Here is a 24746-nt window from a genome sequence, read left to right as displayed (position 1 = left end):
CTTTATCAGAGAAAACAAGATCCAATAAATTTTCATTTGTATTTAGTACATTATTGAATTGATACAAGTTGCAAATTGATGAAAGGTTGACAAGACTGTGTGCTTTCATGCTTTTATAATTAGAAGGTGAAAGTACATTATTTTTAAATGAATTGTCAGGTAACCATTTTATTTCGGGCAAATTGAAATCACCAATAATAATAAACTGTGAATTGGAAATTGAATACTTTAAATACAGATCTTGTAATTTTTCAATCTGATTACAATAATTGTCTACAGTTACACTAGGAGGAATATAGAGGATGCAAATAAAGATGAGCGAGTTGGAACGAGACTTAATTACAAGCCACAAATCTTCATTGTCACTCTCCCATTCCGTTTTTCTGGACACAAGCAGTTTTTTAGAAACGGCGGCTAGAACTCCGCCACCTTCTTTAGACGCAGATTTGGTTGACTCACGATCTCTCCTAAATACTATATATATCTGTCATCAAACAGTTCTTCACTAAACACTGTTGAGTTCCGCCATGTTTCAGAAAAACAAATAATGTCATAATTATTGATTAAAATTTCATTGCGCACACTTACGGTCTTTGTTCGAATACCCCTCACGTTTTGATATAGTATATTTAATGCATCAACAGCAACTACCTCGTCATCTTTTTCCGTATGATTAAACGCCATAGTCGATGGTGGAGAGATCCTTCAATAAAGCCGCTTTGTACGCCGGGCAGTCCTTATCTCCAGTGGGGTGGGCCCGGGAAACTGCAGGCTTTCCAAAACGTGCGCATGTAGCGCAACTGGGTGCTGCAGCAGCAGCGGGGCAGGCCTCGCGCGCGTGTCCTTCTACACCGCAATGAGAGCATCTCTTTGTATCTTTGCAGTAGGTACTTGTGAGAATGTCCAACCATTTGACAGTTCAGACACACTGTAAGTCCTACAAAGTCACGCACACCGCAAACGGTCCAGTCCACGAATACACGACCTTGTTGCACCAATGCATGACGAATGTTAGCGGGCACCGAGTACACTCTGTGGCAAGACGGTCCGGTTCGAGCTCCAGCCATATGACTAAGTTTGCACTTGGATGCACACTCTTTAAAGTTGTCACCTTCAGAGATTCCAGAGAGGGCATTCTCTAAAAATTTCTCATCCGATAGTTCACGGGGCACGTTAAAAAATATTAACCTTGGCTGCCTCCTAACTGGAAGACGGGCACTCAGCAAGTCAGAGCTGGATATAACAGGATCATTTAAAAGCCTTTCTTGTTCCTGGCTGCTGGCAGTGTGGATAATGACTCCTTTGTTTTTTTATGTTTTTTACTCCCGTTATCCTCACTCCTAATTGCGATGGCTTAACGATGTCCTTAATAATTTTTTTTAGTCCCATCGCTATCATCGACCCCCGGTTGTTTGGGAAAAAAACATACAGATGGTCTTGGTTTCCCTATTTTGATACTGGTACGAGTGAGTGGTGGAGGCACTGGGAGTTTTTTCTTTGTAACTTCAGCAAATGAAAGGCTAGCCTCTGTTGCATCAGCCACACGGCGCATTACTGGACCCAGATCTGACTCAAGCTGTTGAATTTTGTCCAGCAGCTGTTTTGTATAATTTTCGGCCATTGTTTTCTCGGCCTGCAAGACCTTGATATTAGCTAGGGCCGAATTAAGGTCTCCTCTAAGCTCTTCCTTTTCCAGCAAAAGTTGGGCAACGGAACCGAGAACATTTGTCACGTTTCTCGATACTTTGAGCTGCTGCTCTTTAGACACTTTGGATGGCTTTTCAGCCAATGCGTCCTGTAAGGCTTTTAGGGCAATTTGAGTCCCGGATAATATTTTATGTCCTGATACATGACTCAGGTCAGGGTTATTTTCGGCTTCAATCTCATCAGCGTCGGAGTCCGATTCTTCAGACTGGGAGGTGTAAGGGGAAGCAATTATAGGGCTTTTATCAGAGTTCTTTTTTTCCCCATAATTTTAAAACATATGCATCAACGGCAAAGGTTAAACGAAGTATTTTTTTTAAATAAAATAATTATTTTCGATTTGTTAGAATGCAGAAGTTATTTAAAGTTTCAAAACACTATGACAACCAATTGGAGCCTAGAAAAGTGAGCTCATAATCAAAGGCAACCAATTGGAGCCCAGAAAAGTGAGCTCATAATCAAAGGCAGCCAATGAACGCACTTGTTGTTGTAAATATCACTTGGTAGGTACTTCTGTTAGTGAAACAATTATTTTGGATGATTAGTTTATAACTTTAAAAATGTGCTTAAAAGCAAATGATTTAAGAGATAACACTTCCACAAGTTGAACTTTCGTTGTTTTTCACGATAGATAGTCTTTTACTTTCGGCGGATTAGTTAAACTTGTGTTTTTCTTAGTATAAATAACAGCTTGACAGAACACGACAGGTACTTTACGTACTTGATGTTGACTTGATTATGATTCATTACTATATCAATAACTTTATTTTTTATATTTTTAACATTACACGAGGTACCTACAATGTAAGTTTATTTTTTTTACATAAAAATATATTTTTTTTTCCATTATTTCTGGCTTTCACCCTTCAAGGGTGTTCTTGGCCATCATTTAAAATTATTTAGAAATGAAAGGTGAATTTAAATATTAATTTTATTTAAATAGGCAAATTTCAAAATTATAATGAAAATTGGAGTCGAGTTCAGACTTAAAAGAGATGAAATGTTGAATGGAGGGGAGGCAATTTTAGTTAAGGCTTGATAGAAGAGAGGATATTTGTTTAGAGAGGGACAACCAAAAAATATGTGATCTAAAGTTCCCACTTCTAGACCACAGAATGTACAATCTGGGGAGTCAAGCACGTGAATTTTAAAAAGGTGGGAAGGAACGGAACAATGTCCGATCCTCATTCGAATGAGTGAAGAATTTTCTTTTTTGGAAAAATGAGGGAATTGCTGAAACCACGGTTTTGATGGAATAGTCCTTTGTATTGAGTTTTTTTTTTTTTTTTTTTGTATTGAGGCATAGCAGGCTCCCTTGGATTGGCTAGAAATGTGCCAATACTCTGCCCACACATTGCGGGATCTTTCTTTGATGATGGAAAAAATGTCAGATAAGGGAATGTGGTTTACGAGGGTAACAACAGGGTTGGACGCTCCTTGTTTTGCCAAGGCATCCGCAATATCATTACCCATGATACCAACATGTCCAGGAATTCAAATCAGAGTTACAGTTTTACCAGAGCTTTGAATGGAGGCTATCATCACTCGAATAAGGCATACAAAGTGATCATCAGGATGAAAAAGAGGACTGGATTTAAGTTTTTGGAGGGAACTGAGAGAGTCAGAGAGAACGAGGGAATGTTCAAAATTATTTTTGATTATATATTTGAGAGATTCTATTATTGCAATGCACTCAGCTGAAAATATTGAAAATTGATTTGAAATTGAATGAAATATTCTATCATTAGAATTATTGTGGTAAACGTTAATACCTATACCACAGTTAGGAGAGTCGGGAGATTTGGATCCATCAGTAAATAAAAGAGAAAAGTTGGGCCATTTAGATAAAATAATGTCATTGAACATATTATTGACAGTTCGGGCCGGGAGATTGGAATGACTTTTAAAGATTCCGATCCCTTCTAATATTGTCGGGGATAGGGTGACGTGACTATATTTTAGTTTGTATAAGGGAAGTAGATCATTTTGGATGATGTGGAGCTCTGAGAGAGACTTAAAATTTTTACAGATGTCAGGAATAGGTTTAGTTGAAGCTCTGATTGTAGATGAATGTGTTGAGTCAATGAACAACGAGACGCTGGGGATAACCTGATGACATTTAGAATTTAAACATTTAAGAACAAATTTGTCAGCAAATAGTTGACGCCTTAAATAAAGAGGAGGATCAGAACATTCTACTTGAAGGGAATTGATGGGTGACGATTGCATCGCTCCAGTTATTATTCGCAAAGATTTAGATTGAATTTTGTCTAATTTATTAAGTACATTTTTTGAGGCAGTACTAAAAAGTGGGCAGGCATAGTCGAGATGGCTTCGAATAAGTGCATTGTAAAGCAACTTAATGCAAGTAGGGTGAGCTCCCCACCAAACGCCAGATAATGATCTGATGATATTTAAATTTTTTTCGCATTTAGTAACTAAATTATTAATATGGGAAGACCATTTAAGTTTCCTATCAAATGTTACTCCCAAAAATTTTACTTCAGAAACGTTGGAGATTGGAGAATTTTTAAATAAAATTTGAACGGGGGGTTTTTATGGCGGTTTGAGAAGGTGACACACTGAGTCTTTTGGATTGAAAGTTCAAGACCATTTAACGTGAGCCATGTGCAAAGGGCATTCATGGCTTCGTTAAGATATTTGACGGCAAGAGGGATGATTTTGGATGATAAGAAGAAAGCTATGTCATCTGCGAACTCGATAATTTTTATTTGTGGGGGAATAGTGACATGCATATCACATGTGTATATATTATACAGTAAGGGGGACAATACATCGCCTTGTGGTAAACCCTTCCAAATAGACCTACTTTGAGGAGAAATATCTGGAAGTTCAATGAAAATTTTTCTATCTAGAAATAGATTAATAATAGATTGGACAAACATGGGGGGAAGGCCAAGGCCTAGAAGTTTTTTTTTCAGGATTGGGATGGAAACATTGTCAAAGGCGCCTTCTATATCTATAAAGACGGCAAGACAAACTTCCTGTTTAGAAATTTATAAATTAATATCAGTGCTGATGATGGCAAGGTTATCCTGAGTGGATTTTTTTTTCCTAAATCCAAATTGAGATGGAGAGAGAAGCTGTTTACTCTCGACAAAAAATTCTAATCGGTTTTTAATTAATTTTTCATAAAGTTTACTGAGGGTGGATGAAAGAGCGATTGGCCTGTAGTTGGATCAAAAATTTGGAGATTTGTTTGTTTTTAAAATAGGGATGATTATTTGAGAACTCCAGTCATCAGGCATTATACAAGTCTGGAAGGTTTTATTTAAGATGCTTAAGAAGTGGTTTACAACATTATCATTACTATTTTTGATTTTGCTGTAAGGTATACCATCTCTGCCTGGAGATGAGTCCTTGACTGTTGATAAACAATTTTTTAGCTCAATTAAGGTGAATGGAGAGTTTAGCCAATGATTAGACATGGGAGTATTATAGATGGGCGTTATTTCATCTAAGTTAGGAACAGAAGGGGGGGCAATTTTGTCCAAGAATTCATCTATCCATTTAGAATGAGACGCTCGAGGAGATGGTGAACTGAAAGAGGATCGAAATCTTCGGATCATAGACCAAACTTCCGAAATTGGAGTGTTCGGAGATACTGAACTGCAGAAGTTGTACCACCGGATCTTTTTTTTGACCTCAATACCCTTTTGGCATTGGATTCAGCGTTTTTGTATATAAGATAGTTCTCCATAGTCATATTGTAACGATAGGAAAGAGATTTAGCTTTCCGAATTCTTACTACTTTGGAACATTCCTCATCCCACCAGGGAGTTGGAGGGAGTTTTTTGAGAGATTTAGTTTTAGGGGGAGGATTTGATTTATTTATTGCAGTTATGAGCATTGATTTGAAGTTATTATAATCATCTTTGACGGAAAATATATCGGTGGCAGGTGAATTTAGTAGGAACTTGTCCATATGAGAGTTAAATTCATCCCATTTGGTGTGTTTCGTTTTAATCTTTGTCGAAATATGAGACTTGTCCGATTGGAAAGAAGTTTGATAAGTAATGATGATCGGGAAATGATCACTGGAGCAAGGGTCGGGGGACACCACCCACGAGGAGAGAGAAGCCAGACTAGTAGAACATATCGAGAGATCCACTGTACTGGGGTTTGTGCTGGGGCGTGAGATCCTAGTAGGAGATCCGTCATTCAAAAGGAAAAGGTTGGACTGATCTAGGAAATCCATCACACTTCGACCATCTCGGTCGGAGAAAGCAGAACCCCAGACGGGGGAATGGGCATTAAAATCGCCTAATATAAAGAAAGGAGGGCTTAGTTGACTTACAATTTGCAACCAAGTTTGTTTATTGAAGTGGGCTGTTGGGGGAAGATAGACTGAAATAAAGGATGTGTCCTTTATTTTAGCTGCAACCATTTAGAAGTCAGCATTGGGGGGTTTGATATTATTTATTGGGGAAAATGATATGGATTTTTTAATAAAAAGGGCAGCACCGCCGCCCGAACCTTCCGGGCGATCGTCGCGGAGACAGGAATACCCTCCCACATTAAAGTGGGTGGATGGAGTAAACCAAGTCTCCGAGATAGCAGCCAAAGAAATAAAGTTGGAATTTAATAGGTTAAGGAGATCAGATTTGTTAGAAATAGCACTTCGGCTATTCCACTGAAGTATTCTGACATCCTGAAGAGTCATTTTGAATAAATGATTTTAATGTGGAAATAATAGTAGCAGCGTTGGACGGTAGATTAGTTTGAGAAGAAATAAGGTCAATTAGAAGCATAATAAGAGTTTGGATAAATGTAGAATTGTCTTGGGAGAGTTTTTCAGAAAGTTTAAGAGAGTTCATTGAGGACGCATTATAATTATTTGCACACCCATTTGTGGCATTTGAAAGAGGTGAAACATTGGGATTTAAGAGCAGTGAGTTGTGTTGTTGCTGATCGTATTCAGGAGCCAGTTTAGAGGTAGCGTTTTTGTATGTGAATTTAGTTGAACGAGAAGAAGTTGTTGTAGTGGAGGGAAGAGGGTTGGATGAGGAGTTGCTGGATAAAGCCTCAGCAAATGATTTTTTAACAGGCGGGAATAGTTTAGAAGCCTGTAGAAAAGACAAGTTCTGAGAGGCCATAGAAATTTTAATATTTTTTTGGCGAGATTGTTCTGGGCAAGATGTGTTGACAGCTGTATGTGAGCCTGAGCAGTTAAAACATTTAGGTGAGGAGGAAGAAGGACATTGGTCAGCTGCGTGGTTTTCTCCACATTTAAAACATCTGGGTTGAGATCTGCATGCAGCTTTGGTATGACCAAAACGAAGAAGGACATTGGTCAGCTGCGTGGTTTTCTCCACATTTAAAACATCTGGGTTGAGATCTGCATGCAGCTTTGGTATGACCAAAACGGCAGCAATTGAAACATTGAGTGGTGGGATATGTATACATTTCAACTGGTAATGAGTTGAAGAATAAATATATATGGGAGGGAAGAGATTGACCTTCAAAGGTGATAACAACAGATTGAGAGGGCTTCCAGGTAATTATACCCTCAGAGGAGTCCTTGTAATTTAGCCTCCTGGCTTTTATGGGATTGCCAATGTGTTGGGGGGTTGAAAGTGAAGACAGAATTTCTTCGATGGACAGATCGGTCGAGATACCTCTGACCAGGCCCATGCGAGTGACATTGAAAGTAGGGATATATGCCTTGAACTTTGAATTAGATGAAATGAAGATATTTTTGATGAAACTGTTGGCAGCTGGCCCTGAGAGGAATTCGACGGAGATTCGGAAGCGACCCTCGGCTTTTACACCTCCAGGTTTGATTGAAAGATTCTTGCTATTTGATAGGAATTTGCCAAATTCAAGAGGGTGGATGGTTTTTCCTTGCTCAGTTTTTTGGGCGTATGCTATGAATGGGCCACGGGAATGAGGAGAATAAAAGTTTGTTGGAGGAAGTTGAGAAAGTGCTGGTGGGGACAGTGAAGTCGAAGGCGAGTCAAGTTTTATTGGGGAAGAAGGAGTAAATTTCCTTTTTTTGGTAGAAGTCAAAATGACAGAATCACTGTCAGAAATTTCTACATTTTCCCCGTCTGGGGGGTCTGGAGAGGGATCTGGGGGCTTTGTAGGGGGTCCAGGAGGGAAATCTTCCTCCATTATTCACAACAGTAAACAACTACAATAATAGTATGAAAAATGACAGAAGTAAAAAAGTTTATAAATATCTGGAAATCAGCAGCGAAAAGTGACTCCTGGAAGATCAGGAGGGAGAAGAAACCTCAAGGCACAACACACAACACTTTTTTTTTGCCAGAAAACAAAAAAGAATGGTGAAAATTTAATTTTAGATAGAGCAAAACAAAACAACTGATGACAGCCAAATGTTATTGTTGCAATCCTCATAAAAATATTGATGAGCTTAATTTTTACGTTGATGATTGTCGGTGTCATTGAGTAACTAATAATTTTGTGTATGTTTATGATAAGGTACCTATCTACTATTTTATTTGTCTAAATAATGTCATGTAACATAATATTACTTTGTTGTAAAATATTATTATTATTAAAAATAAAAAAATAACATTTGTTTCCACGTTTCCGTGTTTTAAAACTATAATGATGGAGTTTTACCTACCATTAAAACTCTTATTATGTTGCCTTCCTCATCCAGAACATATATATTATGTGAGAGACGACATGTCGATTCTTGTCATAGTGGTCTGATCCTACTTCCTTTTTCCTGTTTTGGTAATCCTGGGATGACATCATCTACTCGCTCTGTGATTGGTTGTTTGTTTTGTCACCGGCAGTTGGCGTCTCGCGTCGTTTCATTTGTCAATTATAATCTCACCAAGCAGTGATTAAATATATGTTCTGGATGAGGAAGGCAACATAATAAGAGTTTTAATGGTAGGTAAAACTCCATCATTATGTACTGCCGTTCCTCATCCAGAACATATATATTATGTGAGAAGTGTTTGTTATCGCCTTGGTGACAGAACTGATGTCAATTGTGAGAGGTTATAGGTTCAAACAGATTTGTGAGAGATGGCAATGTCAAAGAGTTACCTCCTTCCATTACCTCCCTTCTGTAATGTTTTGCAAAAGTGTTCTCGCTCTTCCAATTTCCTCTTTCCAGGATCTTTTCAATGGGGCAATTTTCTAACCAGCTCAGTGATGCTACAGCAGACCTTGTACTCCCTGCTGATTTATCAATGCCAGCACTTTTTAGTACTGTTTTCACCCATCCTCCAATTATTGTTCTTGAGGCAGGTTTTGGCGGGCCCGTCGTTGAAATAAATAAATTTGGTATGGAATTTGATTCTTGTCTTCTTACTCTAGATAAGGTGCATACTTTACGGAGCCAATATACTGGATCTGTAGCTCGGTCTGAGGAAGCTTTAAGCTTCCATCCCGACTGCTGACGAGTAGTAGTATCAGTTTTAGATCCAAAAGCTGGCCAAAGTATAATATGGTCCCCATTGTCCACGAAACTGTCTGGTGTGTATCGTAACAGAGTAAGATCGTGCACTCTTCGTCCAGATGCGAGTAAAAGAATGACAGCGCATCTTCGAGAAGCCTCAAACAGAGTAACTGTTTCTGTAAGGTTTTCTTTCAACCATACAGTAACTTGTCTAGGGTCCCAGATAGGCAATGCTTTCTTCTTTCTAGAAGTATTAACTATACCTTTCATCACTTGTTTAACTAAGGTATGGCTGCTTAGCGATTCACACTCTGGGTTGGTTAATGTTGAAATGGCTGACTTATGAAGAGCAATGGTACTAGGAGCCAAGCCTTCTTTAAGTTTTAAATTGGCTAAAAATCTTGCCAACTGGGAACCTGAAGGATCAGCTATATCCACCTTATTCTTGACACACCATTGGCCCCACCTCTTCCATGCTAATTTATATGCGGTGACCGTTGAAGATCGCCATCCAGCATTGAGGAGGCCTCTCTCGTGTTCTGACCATTCATTGAGCGCTCCTCTCCAGCCCCAATCTTCCATACTTCCATCTCCAGTTTTTGAATCTGAGGAGGATGAAGACCTGTCGAGATATCCACCAGGTTGTCGAGTAGGTTGGTTATTTGTAAAGGTGGAGCTAGTGCTCTCGACTGGAGATCTGGCAGCCAGAACACCTTGGGCCACCTCGGTACTACCAATAGGTAAATACCGACACACTTGTTTAGATGTTCCAGGACTCTCGGTATCAAGCAAGGCGGTGGAAATACCCATGCCAGTGGGAAGCACCAAATCCTGCTGAAAGCATTGTGATATAGGGCTGCTGTGTCGGTGGGGTCTATGCATACATAACTGTTTACAACATGAGCTCTCTTGGATGCAAATAGGTCCACCATGGGTCTGCCCCAAAGGCAGAATATCTGGTCGGTCGCTGTAGGTAGAAGGTGCCATTCTGGTAACAAGGTCCCTCGGGAAAGATGATCGGCGAGTCCATTGTATCGTCCCGGGAGGTAATACACTTCCATCCTTATGTTGTGCCTGTCCGCTACTTCCAGAATCTGATACGTTAACTGAAGGAGGTTCACTGATTTCGTACCTCCTTCGTTGCGTAGATATGCTAGTACCGTTCTGTTGTCCGATTGAATGAGACAAGTAGAATTGCTCAAACTGGCTCTCTGGTACTTCAATGCATGGAGAATAGCAAACATTTCTTTTAGGTTGCTGTGCCATTTGGTTTGTTGTTGTGTCCAACAGCCTGAGAGTGGGATGTCGTCTACCTGCGCCCCCCACCCGCTGTCTGCTGCGTCTGTCGCAATGAAGTGGCATGCTTTGGGGAAATGGATAAGGGAATGCATACTCACGTTGTGCCTCCACCAATCTAGATCCTCCAGTACTGCAAGGTTTACAGGTACCTTCTTCCGGAGTGGGAGCTTTGTCATGGCAAGTGACTGGAGCTGCATCTGCCTGCAGTGCAAGCGACCCCTGGGAACCACAAACGCTGCAAAGTTCAGTTGTCCTAGGATGCTCTGCGCCTCCCTCAGGGACCATTCCTTCCTTGTCGTAACCTTTTGCAACGACTTCCATATTGCCCGGCACTTGTTCCTGGTTAGCATCTTCTGATTGAGGCCAGTGTTCCATAACACTCCCAGATATTCTATCGCCTGTGTCGGTAGGTGAACACATTTCTTTATGTTGATGGTCCAGCCGAGCGACTGTAAGAAATCCAACACTACTAGTGTCTGCAGTCGGAGAGTTTCTTGACTCTGATGAGCCAGGAGAAAATCGTCCAAGTACACAATAACTCGAATGCCCTTTTTTCGAAGGATCTCTGCGATCCAATTGGTTATTGCTGCGAAAATTTGAGGGGAACTGCTCAAGCCCTGGGGCAAACATGTCATCTGCAGACATTGACCTCTGTACACGACACGCAGAAAACGTCGATGGGTCTTTGCCACTGGTATATGAAAGTACGCATGCGCCAGATCTACTTTTGTCATATAGTCTCCGGGTTGCAAAAAGTCGGGTACTTTGAAGTGGGAGATCAGGGAAAACTTTTTTCCCTCGCACAAAATCGTTCAACACTTTCAGATTGATGATGGGACGATTGGTCCCGTCGCTCTTCTGCACCAGAAACATCTGGGAGAGAAAACCCCGATTCATGGGTGCTGGTTCCAGCACTCCCATCTTCAGCAACTCCTTTATTTGTATGTCCATTTCGGGTGTTTGTCTTGTGGTGAAATTGTGCAACCTCACCTGAGTGGGTCTGGACAATGGAGGTCTCAACCAAAATGGGATCCGATAGCCATTGAGGATTTTTAGGGCGAAGTCGGGGGCATTTGCGATACGCCATTGTTCTAAAGAACTTCGCAATTGCCCTCCCTGAAATCGCCTGGGCTGATTGTCAATTGTTTCGGGGACGACGGTGCGAGGTCTGCCCACGCCCCGTCGGCCTCCGAAATTTCCGTCCTCTGCTGGAAGAGGAGGAAGGGCCAGAGTGGTGACCGGGGTCTGCCCGCCGGTACTGATTTGGAAATTGGGTGGAACCCAGATTTCCTGCAGAAGCACATTGAGTCTGTGTTCTGTTATTTGGCCTTGACACAGATTCCAAGTCAGATCTCGCAGACCCCAAGGGTTGCCTCGCAACCCTTGGGGTCTGCGAGATCTGAGCCCTGAAGACTTTGCTTGCCCCACCAAGTCTCTGCAACTGGGAGACAAGCTTGTCTTCATTAAAAAGGTGCGATACCGTTGGAGGAATTTTATCCAGGGCTGATTTCTCCGATGGAGTTTTGCACAACTCCAGGATACGATGGCGTCGCCGCTCAACGATTTCCGCCCACTTCCCACAAGCTATCTGAAGGATTGCATCGTTTTTTGCAATACTTCCCCCAAGGACATCCTGAAATTTCTCCGCTAGGGTCTTCGGCGAAAGTTCGGTGTCAGGCTGACAGCTCCAGGTTAGGACGCTCTGTATAGAGTCCTGGATGACCTGCCTTTGTTGGAGCGCCACGTGAGTGATTGCTGCAAAGGCCCTTTCCATTCCTGTGAGTTGAGCACATGCCGGCGTGAGGGAATTGAGCTCGCAATTTACTTCCAACTCTTTGAATCCCGGGTCTGCTGCATATTCTTTTAATGCCTTTGCGTAGCGTACGTTACACCAACCGGGAGTATCAAAATTTTGCAGGCGCTCCACCATCTTTAACATAGCATCTGTCGGTGCTCCCATTAACGGTTCCTTTAACGCAACTGTGGGATCCGGCACACGAAAAATCGGAGCAGCGGATGTACCACAAGCACTGGTGCCTGGCGCGTCTATAGGGGTTGACAAAGACTCGCCGTCAATTTCGGAACCCTCAAACTCACTCGCGTCAGAATTGCCGGCGGCCGCGGCATCTCGCCTGAACACGAAACGCTGCAGATCGCTTAACTGGCGCGTCAATTTCTTGAGCATCTTCTTTTGCGATCTCTTTTTGCGCCTTTTGTTTTTAGGCCGCGAACAACCCGAACTCGAAGACGAATCCGAATTCTCGCTGCGACGTCTGTGTGTAGAGGAGGAATCGATATCCTCGCTACGGCGTTTGTGCGTAGATTTCGTCGGAACTACGGTAGACATTATGACGCAACAAATCTGACCGTTATACTGCGTTCTTCCCGCCAAATGCACAACGCGTAATCTACACAAAGCACTATTTTTTCTTTTCACGAAAAGGAAACACTCTCAAGGAAGTTATTTCACTCGTTTTTGAGTTATCTCAGCACTTATGTATTTGAAAAAACTTAGCGCGAGATAATTCGACCACATTCGAAAGAATTTCGATGTCAATTGACAAATGAAACGACGCGAGACGCCAACTGCCGGTGACAAAACAAACAACCAATCACAGAGCGAGTAGATGATGTCATCCCAGGATTACCAAAACAGGAAAAAGGAAGTAGGATCAGACCACTATGACAAGAATCGACATGTCGTCTCTCACATAATATATATGTTCTGGATGAGGAACGGCAGTACATAATGATATTATTTACCTAACTCCCAACAAGAATAAATTTCCGCGTAAGTCTAAACTTTTGCCGTATTTTACTGAACATCACCGCTTAAGTCATTTATTATTTTATTTTCGGTTAAAAACGTATATGTGTTTAAATACATAATTGTAAAGACAATTGAACATGAAAAATAAAATGATTTGCCGCGATTTCGATGTAAATATATTAATAAAAGTTGTTTTATGTCTCTCCTGAAAAGTGGCCAAATATGATTTACGCGGTGATGGATTGCCGTCGACGATATACTGGAAGGAAATAGCAGGAGTGGAGGTTTTCCTGGAGACAGGCAAGACTCTCCAAGGGTTGTACTCATAGATAGAAACAAGGGGAAATATGACATTGAAGCGTGCCAACTGTCACCGAGATACGATAAAACGGAATGGATTATCAAAGTGGCGTAGCCAATGAAAGATATGCATTTGGTGGTGGGTAGAAATAGAGGCGGGGCGCAGCTGTGCGTAGATGTGATTTGCAGCTGTATGACTAAATAAATTTGGCGATCTGCATTGTGTGCACGGTTTCATTCTAATAATGGTTCATAGTCCATCTCCCCTGTGTCTATTATCTATGGTCGTAGGGCTCATGATACATGTATGTGGTATGTATGAAGTATGTACAAAGAAACCATATTTAAAGTGTAGTGACGTGTGGCAATGAGGCGTCCTACCCACTGTGTGGGCAATAACATATTGTACCGCCAGTTCTAGAATAAACTCCTTTGCAAGCTGATGTGCCTTTCAATTATACCTTCATACATTACATATACATATACAAATAATTTATTGTTTTATCTTACAAATCAAATAATATATTTATTAAAAACACAAGGCAGGTATAAAACACTGGAATGTCATAATGCCTTCATTTTCTATGAATAAGTTCACTATTTTCTTGTGGGACATTGAACAGAGGACCTTTGAATGTGTGATTTGGTCCGCACTTAGAAACATGGCAAATTTCTTTATGTCTATTCTGCAAACTATGAATGATTCATCTCTCTGGTCATCGTCTTCTTCTTCTTTATCGGCATCTGAAAACAACATTAAATAATTACATTGCGGTCTATTTGATAGTTCCCCTATCTCGACAGATTGGGATTGCAATATTAAGAGCAGAGGCGTCAGGTGGGAATGTTGGCCTTGTTCTTCCGGTATTTCAATATAAAATGATTAGAGGAACTGGCATCATTGATCTCTTCGGCAACAGTGCATAGTCAGGAAAAACAACAAATGTTTTCTACACGGTTGACATTTGTCGCAAGAGAATGGGTAATTTCTACGACTTGTTCTTGAGTTCAACAATTCGGCTGTGGAACAATTTGCCAGACTCCGTCTGCCATTCAAGACCCATGTTCACTCATTCCTCTCCTTAAAATGACCCTCGACACAGCATCTCCAAAATCGACATAGTTCCTAAGAGAAATTATTTACTTCATGGCCTCCTAATAAAGAAAACAATACAGCAAATATAATGGGGAATTACACCATCATCATAATGTGTATAGCGCCCTTCGTGGCAGCAGGACGCGTTCCAACGCGTCCTACAACCGCTTTGTGTTTTTTTTTGTATTTTCAAGGGAAATGAGGCAAAATCCCTTAAATTATCCTTTCCCTTATTTTTAAAATCAATAAAATAACATTTTAACTTAAATAAAAATAAACTTAACAACCAGTTATTAGAACTTTATAATATGTGATTTGAATGCAGTGCTTTAAAAGTGAATATTCGGAAATTTTGCGCAAAAATATTCGATATTCGAAACGAACGTCGGTCGGTAAATGCACCCCAGATGTTTTAAACGGAATTCTCGGAAACTCTGAAGGCAAGTGTTTTGCTAAGCCCATGGTAATTTACTATCCCGTCGTTTTTTATTGCGGGCAGAATGCACCACTTCAACAATCACCAGGAACAGGATTACATGGAGATGAATGATGAACTCGCCGAACGTCACAGCAGTGCTGCCAGGGTCTCTTATCCATGTGAGGTGTCAGCGCTTTATTAGCAGCAGACACACACCTGGACGGATGACGAACCTCGTGCTGGCACTGTTGGTGGATGCGGTGGACTCTCTCGCTGCAGCAGCTGGTCCAGTTTCATCACCACCAAAGATTCTTGCTGCAGAGTCTCCATTTTCTATCTTCGTCGAACGTCACAGCGGTGCTGCCAAGGTCTGGTATCTGTGAGAGGATATTGTGTCAGCGCTTTGTTAGCAGCAGACACATACCTGGACGGATGACGAACCTCGTGCTGGCACTGTTGGTGGACGCGGTGGACTCTTTCGCTGCAGCAGCTGGACCAGTTTCCTCACCACCTGGGATTCTTGCTGCAGAGTCTCCATCTTCTATCTTCGTGTCACCTGTTTCTGTACTTCATTTTACTTAACTTAAATTCAGTTTATTTTTGTAATATTTATATTTTTTTGTAATACCTACCTGCATCAACTGTAAAGCGCCCCTGAGGTGATATCTCACAAAAGCGGCACTATACAAATTGTCCAATAAATAAAATAAACGTCTGCTTTCTGAAGCGGCAAAAGTTCTCGAGCGAAGAAATCCGGCGTGATGAAATTTGTACAGTTAGAATTCGCAATGATATTTCAATCATGAGCTTGACAATTTGACAATTCATAACTGTAGAAAAAATTGTTTTTCTTGGTGATACTTGCGATTATATCATTTTCTTTTTAAAATATTACATACCATTAAAATTATCCACAGTCATATTTTGGAATCTTGAGGACACAGTAGCCATATCAGTCTTAATTTGTAAAATAAATTGCCCCGAAGCATTGGCCTTCACAATGAGTTCAGGAGACATACTTTTCATTCTATCCACGGTAGAACGTAATTGCTTTAGCGCAGGCATCACTATTGAAATCTGAAATAAAGCAATGACAAAATTATGATTGATAATTATAATTATTATAACTAGATGTAACTCGCCACGCGTTGCTGTGGCTCAGTCTATCGGTGCAGACAGAGAAATAATAGCGTATGTTGCTTTTACGTCCAACAGATGGCGCTGTTTTTTATTATTTTTAAAAGCATGTTTTTACCTATCACAGGTGACATCTTTATAATATAGGCGTATAAAAACACACGCGTATTCGAATGCGACGTTGTGTCAAAATTTTACAGCAATCGGTGACGAACTTACCAAGTTTTAAGATTTTTAACAAATGAACATTTACATTTTTATTCATATAGATTTCTGCCTCGCTTCTGAAATCAATATAAATAATCAAAACAGCATAAGCGGTTTTAGTGATTCTAACATTTGATTGAAAGTTTTTCGTGCAGTGGAATCTCATTTTATTACTAAAAATTAAAAAATCTCTTTTCATAAACATTACGTTGCGGTGATTATATAGTGCTACAGTCTCACTCAGGCAGAGAATATATTAATATCTAATAATGAAAAGTAACACAAGATCTATGAAACAAAATGCAGAAGATTCTCCACAAATCGTAATAATAATTTTCTAAATCAATTCACTAAAACAATTGACGAAAAGTTAAAGCAGATGGAAAAAAACATCATGGATAAATTCAAAGATATTGTGAAGTCTGTTGACTTTCTTAGCACACAAATTGAAGAAATCAACCACCAAATGAATAGTGAAATCTCGCAAATTAAAGAAGACATCAAGAAATTACAAATCTCCTAAGACGTACATCTTAAAAAAATAGTGGATTACCTAGAAAGTAAAGTTGAAGCTCAAGAAAATATGAGTCACAATCTAACAACGTGAAGATACAAAACATCCCGGTAAACCCACTGAAAAACCTGGTAGCTATGTTCCATAATTTATCTTCAAATGTATTAAAATCGGTCATACAACCCAAGGATGAGACGTATACATAGCGACAATATAACGAGTGTGTTAAGATTTGTTTGGGCTTGATGAAGTCTTCAATAACAGATGCATGGTTTTTTGTGTTTACTGCACAAAACTGCATTTCACTTTATTTAATGTTACAAAGAGTTAAATTATTCCCGACCCGGACAAAACACTTTTACTAATGGTCTGTAGACCATAATGACTGCTTGTTACTATTTTATAGGAGAGAAGAAGAAGGAATCCAGCCGGCGAGGCTTTTTATAATCTAACCAAGTAAAACACATTGACAAGCTAATTGTAAACAAACACTGTCAAAGAAAGCCAATTGATAAGGCAAAACATCTGTTTTATCTGTTAGCCCTAGTTTTACCTCTGACCACTAGGTGCTAGGCAGGAGCCTGTAAAGTAACTGGTGGTGAACTTTGCTAATGGTTCCATTTTTAATAGAGCGCTTAACAAAGTTAGAAAATAATTTGTGGTTAAAATTTAAAATTATGGGCTGATACTAATTATGTATCTGTACCCAAAGGGGTTTTTACATGTATACTTAACAGGATACACGTTAAAGCAATACAGGGAGTATATTAAAATGTTTTTGCTAACAGTGTGATAGTTGGAGCTACAAGACATAGATGGCTCTAGTGTAGATAGAACTTAGACTTTAGAGGTTATATTAGATCTTAGACTTATCCGACAGATGTCAGTAATATAGTTTTCCCCTCTATGCTCGGTACCGAGGTGGACTGGTAGTTAGGTTTCTAGCAATAGACAGAGATTTTGAAAGAATAATATAGAGGACTTTAGCCTACAGGCCGTCCTACACACTTGTTACTGATTCCAAGAGTTTTTAGTCTAAATAAGGACAAAGTATTCCAGCAAATAACTTGAAAGTTTTGCTTCTTCACTATGGATATACTCAATGGCAGCTAGCCCTAAAGAGCGGAAGAGCGAAGCACTCCCTGAATTTCTTCCCACATGCCTTATCACAAATAAATCCACAAAACTCGATTCGGATATAACATAACGCATAGGTACAAATAGGTGTCTATACAATGTGTGCTGCATGCTGAACAAAAGCATAGCGTTTTGTACCTATATTCAGAGCAGTGGTTCGTTTCACATATCGCTCAAAGAAATTTACGAGAATGTTCACATATATTGTTATTGAGTCAAAACCGTGGGTAAGTACATTGCCCAGGGAGAATGGTGTCCATAATTTTACCACCACATCAAAAGGAACAGTTTGCCAGTAGCATTTTAACCGGGATTTTTTGTGTCATATTGTTGTCGACATTGTGGCTCTAATTTAACATCTACTCTTTTTCATTCAATGACTTTTGACTTTTGAATAAATGGCATACAGAGCTCCGGGCCAAAAAGGCCCCTTTCTCTTTCAACATGAGTTAAAATTGGTTGTAGGAGTAGAATTATTTAGTTGTTTGTGAAAATTTTTTTGCTAGAATGGCTGCAGATGGGGGGGAGATTTGACGAAAGATTTTAGTGGTTGTTGGGGGGGGGGATGAATGTTGATTGTGGAGTTTTGGATTTGGATGGAGCTGAGGAGTGAATTGACGTGGGCGACGAGACGGCTGTTTGATTCAAGCGCTGATCTCAGTTGGGAGGCCGCGTTGGACAGGGCCAGAATGATTTGGGGGGTTAGAGTTATGAGGTGGGGTGAAGGGGGAGGGGTGGCAGAGACGTGAGAGAATAGGGGGGCGTGGGGTGGACGCGAGGGTCCGGGGGGTGGGTTGAAGTGACAGGGGGGGGGTAGGGGGGACTTGTAGGTTCGTGAGCGAGAGTGTGGCGACAAGGGGGGGGTAGGGGGGGCTCGACGGGACTGTTGGGAGAGTGAGGTGGTAGGGGGGAGGGTAGGGGGGAGGGTAGAGGGGACTCGTATATTCGCGAGCGAGAGTGTGGTGACAGGGGGGGGGTAGGGGGGGCTCGTTTGAACTGTTGAGAGAGTGAAGTGGTAGGGGGGGGGGGTTAGGGGGGACCTTTAGGTTCGGGAGTGAGAGTGTGGTAACAGGGAGGGGGGTAGGGGGGCCTCGTTGAAACTGTTGAGAGAGTGAGGTGGTAGGGGGGATTTGAAGAATCGTGACAGAAGGTGAAGAGGTGGGGGGGGGGTAGAGATAGGGGTTAGATGGTGTTGGGGGAAAGAGGGGGAGGGCGCAGTGGTGGAGTAGGAAGGGAGGGGCCAATTGTTGGGCATAGAGATGGGAGTATGCATGAGGGGGCGTAGGTTAAAGGGGTGGGAGGGGGGAAATCTATATGATGGGCGGGGGGTGGGGCGTTCGGGGCAGCCTCGGTAGTTGGCAGGGTGGGGGCCGGTGCAAAGGGCACATGTAGCTGGGGTATCGGGGGATTTGGTGCATGAGGTGGTTGGGTGAGGTTCGCCGCATTTGACGCAGCGAAAAGTGGCGTTGCAGCAGGAAGAGGAGTGGCCAAAGGCTTGGCAACAGTGGCATTGGCTGACTGAGGGGGGTCTGCGTTGGGGTTCAACGGTAATTTGGAGGTGAAGGATGGAAGTGAGGTCGGTGAATATTTTTTTTGCCACCTCATTTTTGGTCAGGTTGACCAGCATGAGGGGTATTTCACGACGGGAGGGGCCGGACCGCATGCGGTGGACTGAGAGGACGGGGTAGGTGAGGCAAAGGATGTTGTGAATATCTTGGGTTGATATATCTTCAGGGATACCTCTGAGGACAACCCTTAGGGGTTTGTCTTCAGGCAATTTGAAAGAGTCGTGGTCGATGTTGCGCTCGAGGAGGATTGGGATGATGCGATTGAGGTCGCGGGCGGATTTGGGGTGAATGGTGATAAACTTCGCTTGATTTTTTGCGAAGAAGTCTATCCCTTTGTCTGTGAGGGTACGCTCGAGTGAGGCCCATCCCGATTTGGAATGGAGCACCACTGGAGGGATCTTTTCGGTCGAAACGACCACCCGGGGGGAATTGGGGGGGGTAGAGAAGCCTTGGGGGGGGTTACAGGTGAAGAGGGGGATTGGGGGGGGATGAATGGGGTTAGAGGGGGTGATAGATGGGGCGAGGGGGGGTGGCAAGTTGACTGGGGGACAGTTGGGAGGTGGGGGGAGGGGGGGGGGAGCGTTGGGGAGATTTAACTGAAGTGAACAGGAGTTGTTTTTTTTTGATGGGGGATGAGGGGACTTTTTTGGGGGAGGAGCTGGGCGACTGCCAGGCTCGATTTCTTTTGCGGGAGAGCTTTGTGGCTACCCAAGCCATGTCTTCAGCACCAGAGGGAGCTGATGCTGAAGATTTGGAGCCAGAGTATTCTGGCCCCGAATTGTTGGAGTAGTCGCTGGAGTGTGACGAGAATGAGGAGGCAAGACGCTTGCGGGCGCTGGTCGGGGGGGAGGTATTGCCTGCGAGGGAGGGGGTGCATTGGGTAGGGTGAGGGGGGGTGGAAATGTCTGAGGAGGGGGGGGTACTTTGGGTAGAGGGCGGGGGGGTGGCAGTGCCTGAGGAAGAGGGGGTGCTTTGGGTGGAGGGCGGGGGGTTGGCTGTGACTGAGGAGGAGGGGGTATTTTGGGTTGAGGGCGGGGGGGTGGTGGAGCGGTTGGTGGGGGTGACGTTGCCGTCATTGGGGGGGGAGTTGGGTGGGGATGATTGAGACCGGGAGTCGATTAGTTCCAATCTACGGTGGTTTAGATCGATGAAATAGGTTTTTTCCTCAGGAGTGATGGATTTTTTGTCTGGGTGTGATTCAACGAATTTTTTTATTTGAAGATCGATGTTTTCGAGTACCAACTCGATGGGTCTGGATGTTTGGGAATGGGTGATGACGCGGTTTGTGGGGGTGACATTACCGTCGTTGGGCGGCGAAGTGCAAGGGAAGTGGGCAGGGGAGCGGGCTAGTTCGAGACGGCGGGATTGTAGACGGTATATGTAGGATATATCCTCGTCGGTGGCGGAATCTCGGACGGGGTGAGAATCAAAGAAAGTTTCTAATTCAAGTTGGATTTTTGCGATTTCCATATCGATGGGGATGGATGTTTGGGAACGGGAAATAGACATGGTAGGTGGTTGGGGGGAGAGAGAGGCGAAAGATTGTTGCAATTGAATGAAAGAATGAAAATAATGACTTTAAAAACTTGGAGAGAACTGTATGCCAGATAAAACAATAAGACAAATAAAGCACTTACAGGTGGGCGGCTGGCGTGGTAGACTGGCTGAGTTGGTAGCGGTAGGTGTGATGGTGAATCTGGAGTGATGGCAGTTCTGATTTCGGCGAAAACCCGGGTTTGAGCGAGCAACGAGCCCTACTCGTCGTTCAGGCGGCTAATACTCTGTTGAAACCCGGATTCACGGCAAAAGTTCAAAGACACTGTATGTTGATTAGCACTTGACTGTAGGTAGGAACCGGAAAGGTTTGGGAACTGAAGTGATTTTGGAACTGGAGTGATTTGGAACTGGTTAAATTTTTGGAACTGGATGATGTGAGAAAAAGTTTGTTTGGAACTGGAACTGGGGTGATTTTTGAACGGGAATGTGAGTGTGGAAGGCTGGAAACAGACACGAGGCGGTGGCACTTTGTACGGCATAGATTACGTGAATGAAGTGAAATTTGAAATGTTGGTTTGAATGAGATTGCACTGAACTGTGTGAGGGCGAGAAATTGCACAATAACTGGGGCGGTGGGCACTTGCGCGAAAAAACTTTAATAAGAAAAACGCGAAGGCAGAATGAACGTGTTGCACGACACAATGGGGCACGGGCACGGTGGGCACGTGAGGTTGGTTGATGGCGGAGCACTGAACACGGCGTGGGCGCGTGATAAAATGTATGTGGCACAATTTGGCTGCGCGGGGGGCACTTGCACGAAAAAACTTGATTTGGCAAAGAAAAACGTGAAGGCAAGATGACTTGTTGTACTTCGATTATTTAAAAACTTCGATTATAACCACTCTGGGGGCACGTGGCAATCGGTAAACTGTAGATAGGCACAGTATGGAGAGGCGCGCACGGGAACGTGTTGATGGCGGCGCTGTAGAAACGTGACTGTGGGAATACTTTTTTTTTGATTTTTGCTCAGTGTGTTTGCTCAATGAGTTCCGCTCAGTGTCGACCAAAGACAGAATTCTACAATCACCAGCATAACAATGCAGAGACACATTCTGACAAGTCAATATGTTACATGTTTAGGATGCGACAGGAAGAAACAAAAATGAGTAGTCGTTCTATTTATAAAAAAAACAATGCTCTGAACTAGGCCCATTTTATGTATTACAGGAGTGCAAGTCAAAAACATAAACCTAAAACCGTAGTTTTTAAAAGGAGTTTTATAAATAATAAAGCAGAGTGTTTGTGCGGGTGCGATAAACAGAACAGTTTTTGTTTTTGTTTTCCGTGCTTAGTGTTGTGAGTGTTTTTTAAGTGTGTGATTTTATATTATCTCAAGGATTTAGAAAATCAGGATTTCAGTTCACAGATCACCTTTCACCAGATACGTTACTCTTTTGTGATCATTTTCCTGAGTATAGAACAACTTTTCATGATCTCGATTTTTGTGCCTATACATATAAATTGGCAATTTTTTGGATAGGAATGAACTGTTCACAAATGCCGATGGTTCAATATGTATTTGACAACTATTTAAATGGATGCTTTTTTCAAGGTATTTTCATGTGGTTTAAATTGTTAAAAAAAAATATGTGTACAATCCCTGTTACATCGGTAGAGAGCAAACGGTATTTTTCTACTTTAGTCAAGATAGACTCGATGCTTTGTAAGTGCTGAGAGTTGAAAAAAAAGCCTTAAAAAAACTATCACTGACGTCTTTGCCAGTAGAGATAACGGAGGATTGACCTAATCTACAAATAGATAGGATTTTTTTCGTTTTTAAATTTATTTTCACTACAGTAGGTGTTTAAATTAGTTTTAAGAACAAAAGGATAGATTTTCTTTGAATAAAACACTTTGTGGAAGTTGAAATTACACCGAATTTATTGTTGCTTTTTTCCAAAGTTTATATTGCTACCGACACTCTGTGGAGATCACTCCACCAACGAAGAGCTAAATATAATTGTCACTTTGGGTTCCTTTAGCTAGAAACTATCGAAGAGAAGTGAGTTCCCTAATCAAAATTGGGACTTAATTGGCCGCCCCTACGGAGGCGTTGGTATCTTATGGCGCAATACAATTAAAACTACTCTTATTGATTGTAGAGAACCTCGAATCGCGGCTATTGAAATAAAGTCATCCAATGGAACTCTCCTTATAGTAACAGTTTATATGCCAACCAATTCAGCTGAAAACTTACCGGAATTCTCAAACTGTTTGGGAAAAATAAACGCCATTATTGAGGAACAAAACAGTTCCAACTCAATTATTATAGGAGATTTTAATGCAGATCCGAGATCTCTTTTTGGACGTGAACTTGCACAATTTTGTACAGAGAATAACTATACATACACTGATATGGTGCATCTAGGCTCTGATACTTTCACTTACGTAAGCGATGTACGATGTACTTTCTTATATTATAAAACATACAAAAGAAATTTATTATAAACATAAGTTGGATCAGGCTGAAAATGATAGTAAAAGAGTATGGACGGTGATAAATGAAATAATTGACAAAAAAAAATACAGGAATAATGAAATCGGTGCTATTAATCATGATAACTCGAAAATATGTTGTAAAGAAAACCCATCAAAAGCTGCAAATATATTTAACACATATTTTGCAAATGTAGGGAAAAATCTAGCCAATCTTATACATATTGACCCATATATAACATCTCCAGACAGTAATATTGATGCTGAAAAAAAAATGGCAACATTTGAAATCACCACAGAGGACGAAATAGTTTCTATTATAACTGAAATGATAGGAGGTTCTGCTCCGGGCTTTGATGCAATTACAGTTGATATTTTAAAAAACATTAAAAAACTAATTTCCAAACCATTAATGCATATAATAAATACAAGTTTTCAAAGCGGAGTATTCCCATCAATCTACAAACAAACTACCATTACTCCAATATTTAAATCTGGTAACCCAGAAGAAGTTAGCAATTACCGACCCATATCAGTAATCTCGAACATAGCAAAAAATTTTGAAAGGATAGTTAAAAAAAGGATAAATCAATTTGTAAAATGTAATAAATTAATTAATGAAAATCAGTTCGGTTTTATGGAAGGTAGAAGCACTCAGGATGCAATTGCAAAATTAACTAGTCTTGTTCATAATTCATTAGATAAATCATTAAAATGCTTTGGAATTTTCATAGTTCTTAAAAAAGCTTTTGATAGCATATCACACGACAAACTTATAAGTAAATTAAGAAACATTGGATTAAGTGGTACAGCTATAGAATGGATAAAAAGCTACCTTTTCAAACGCCCTCAAGTCGTAAAAATCAACGATGTACTTAGTCAACAAAAAACAAGTCACTTCGGCATACCTCAAGGTACAGTCCTGGGACCGTTACTGTTTATCATTTATGTAAATGACATATTCAATCAAAGATTAAATGGAAAAATAATATCTTATGCTGATGACACTATTATAATAATTGAAGGTACTGATTGGAATAATGTTAATAACTTAGCAAATACTGATATTAATATACTGAAAAGTTGGTTCGATAAAAACCTCCTCTCATTAAATACTGAAAAACAAAATGTATCCCATTCTCTATCAACAAATTTAAATCAATTCCAGAATTAAAAATTATAATACATCAACTTAAATGTA

General features: G+C 41.2%; 1 long non-coding RNA gene across 1 annotated transcript; it reads right to left on the bottom strand.

Moving 5' to 3' along the window:
* Positions 1-13383: 13383 nt before the first annotated feature.
* LOC149408834 (uncharacterized) lies at positions 13384-17330 on the bottom strand. Its single transcript, XR_016305367.1, has 3 exons — positions 16887-17330; positions 15889-16066; positions 13384-14219 (listed from the first exon to the last, which is right to left on the bottom strand). It is a non-coding gene; the product is annotated as an uncharacterized LOC149408834 (long non-coding RNA).
* Positions 17331-24746: the final 7416 nt, after the last annotated feature.

The sequence above is a fragment of the Hesperophylax consimilis genome, unplaced genomic scaffold (assembly GCF_061612785.1).
Source record: "Hesperophylax consimilis isolate HC1 unplaced genomic scaffold, BYU_Hcon_1.0 scaffold_51, whole genome shotgun sequence".
Taxonomy (NCBI): domain Eukaryota; kingdom Metazoa; phylum Arthropoda; class Insecta; order Trichoptera; family Limnephilidae; genus Hesperophylax; species Hesperophylax consimilis.
Note: the sequence above shows the minus strand (reverse complement) of the source record. Positions and strands in the feature narration are given on the sequence as shown.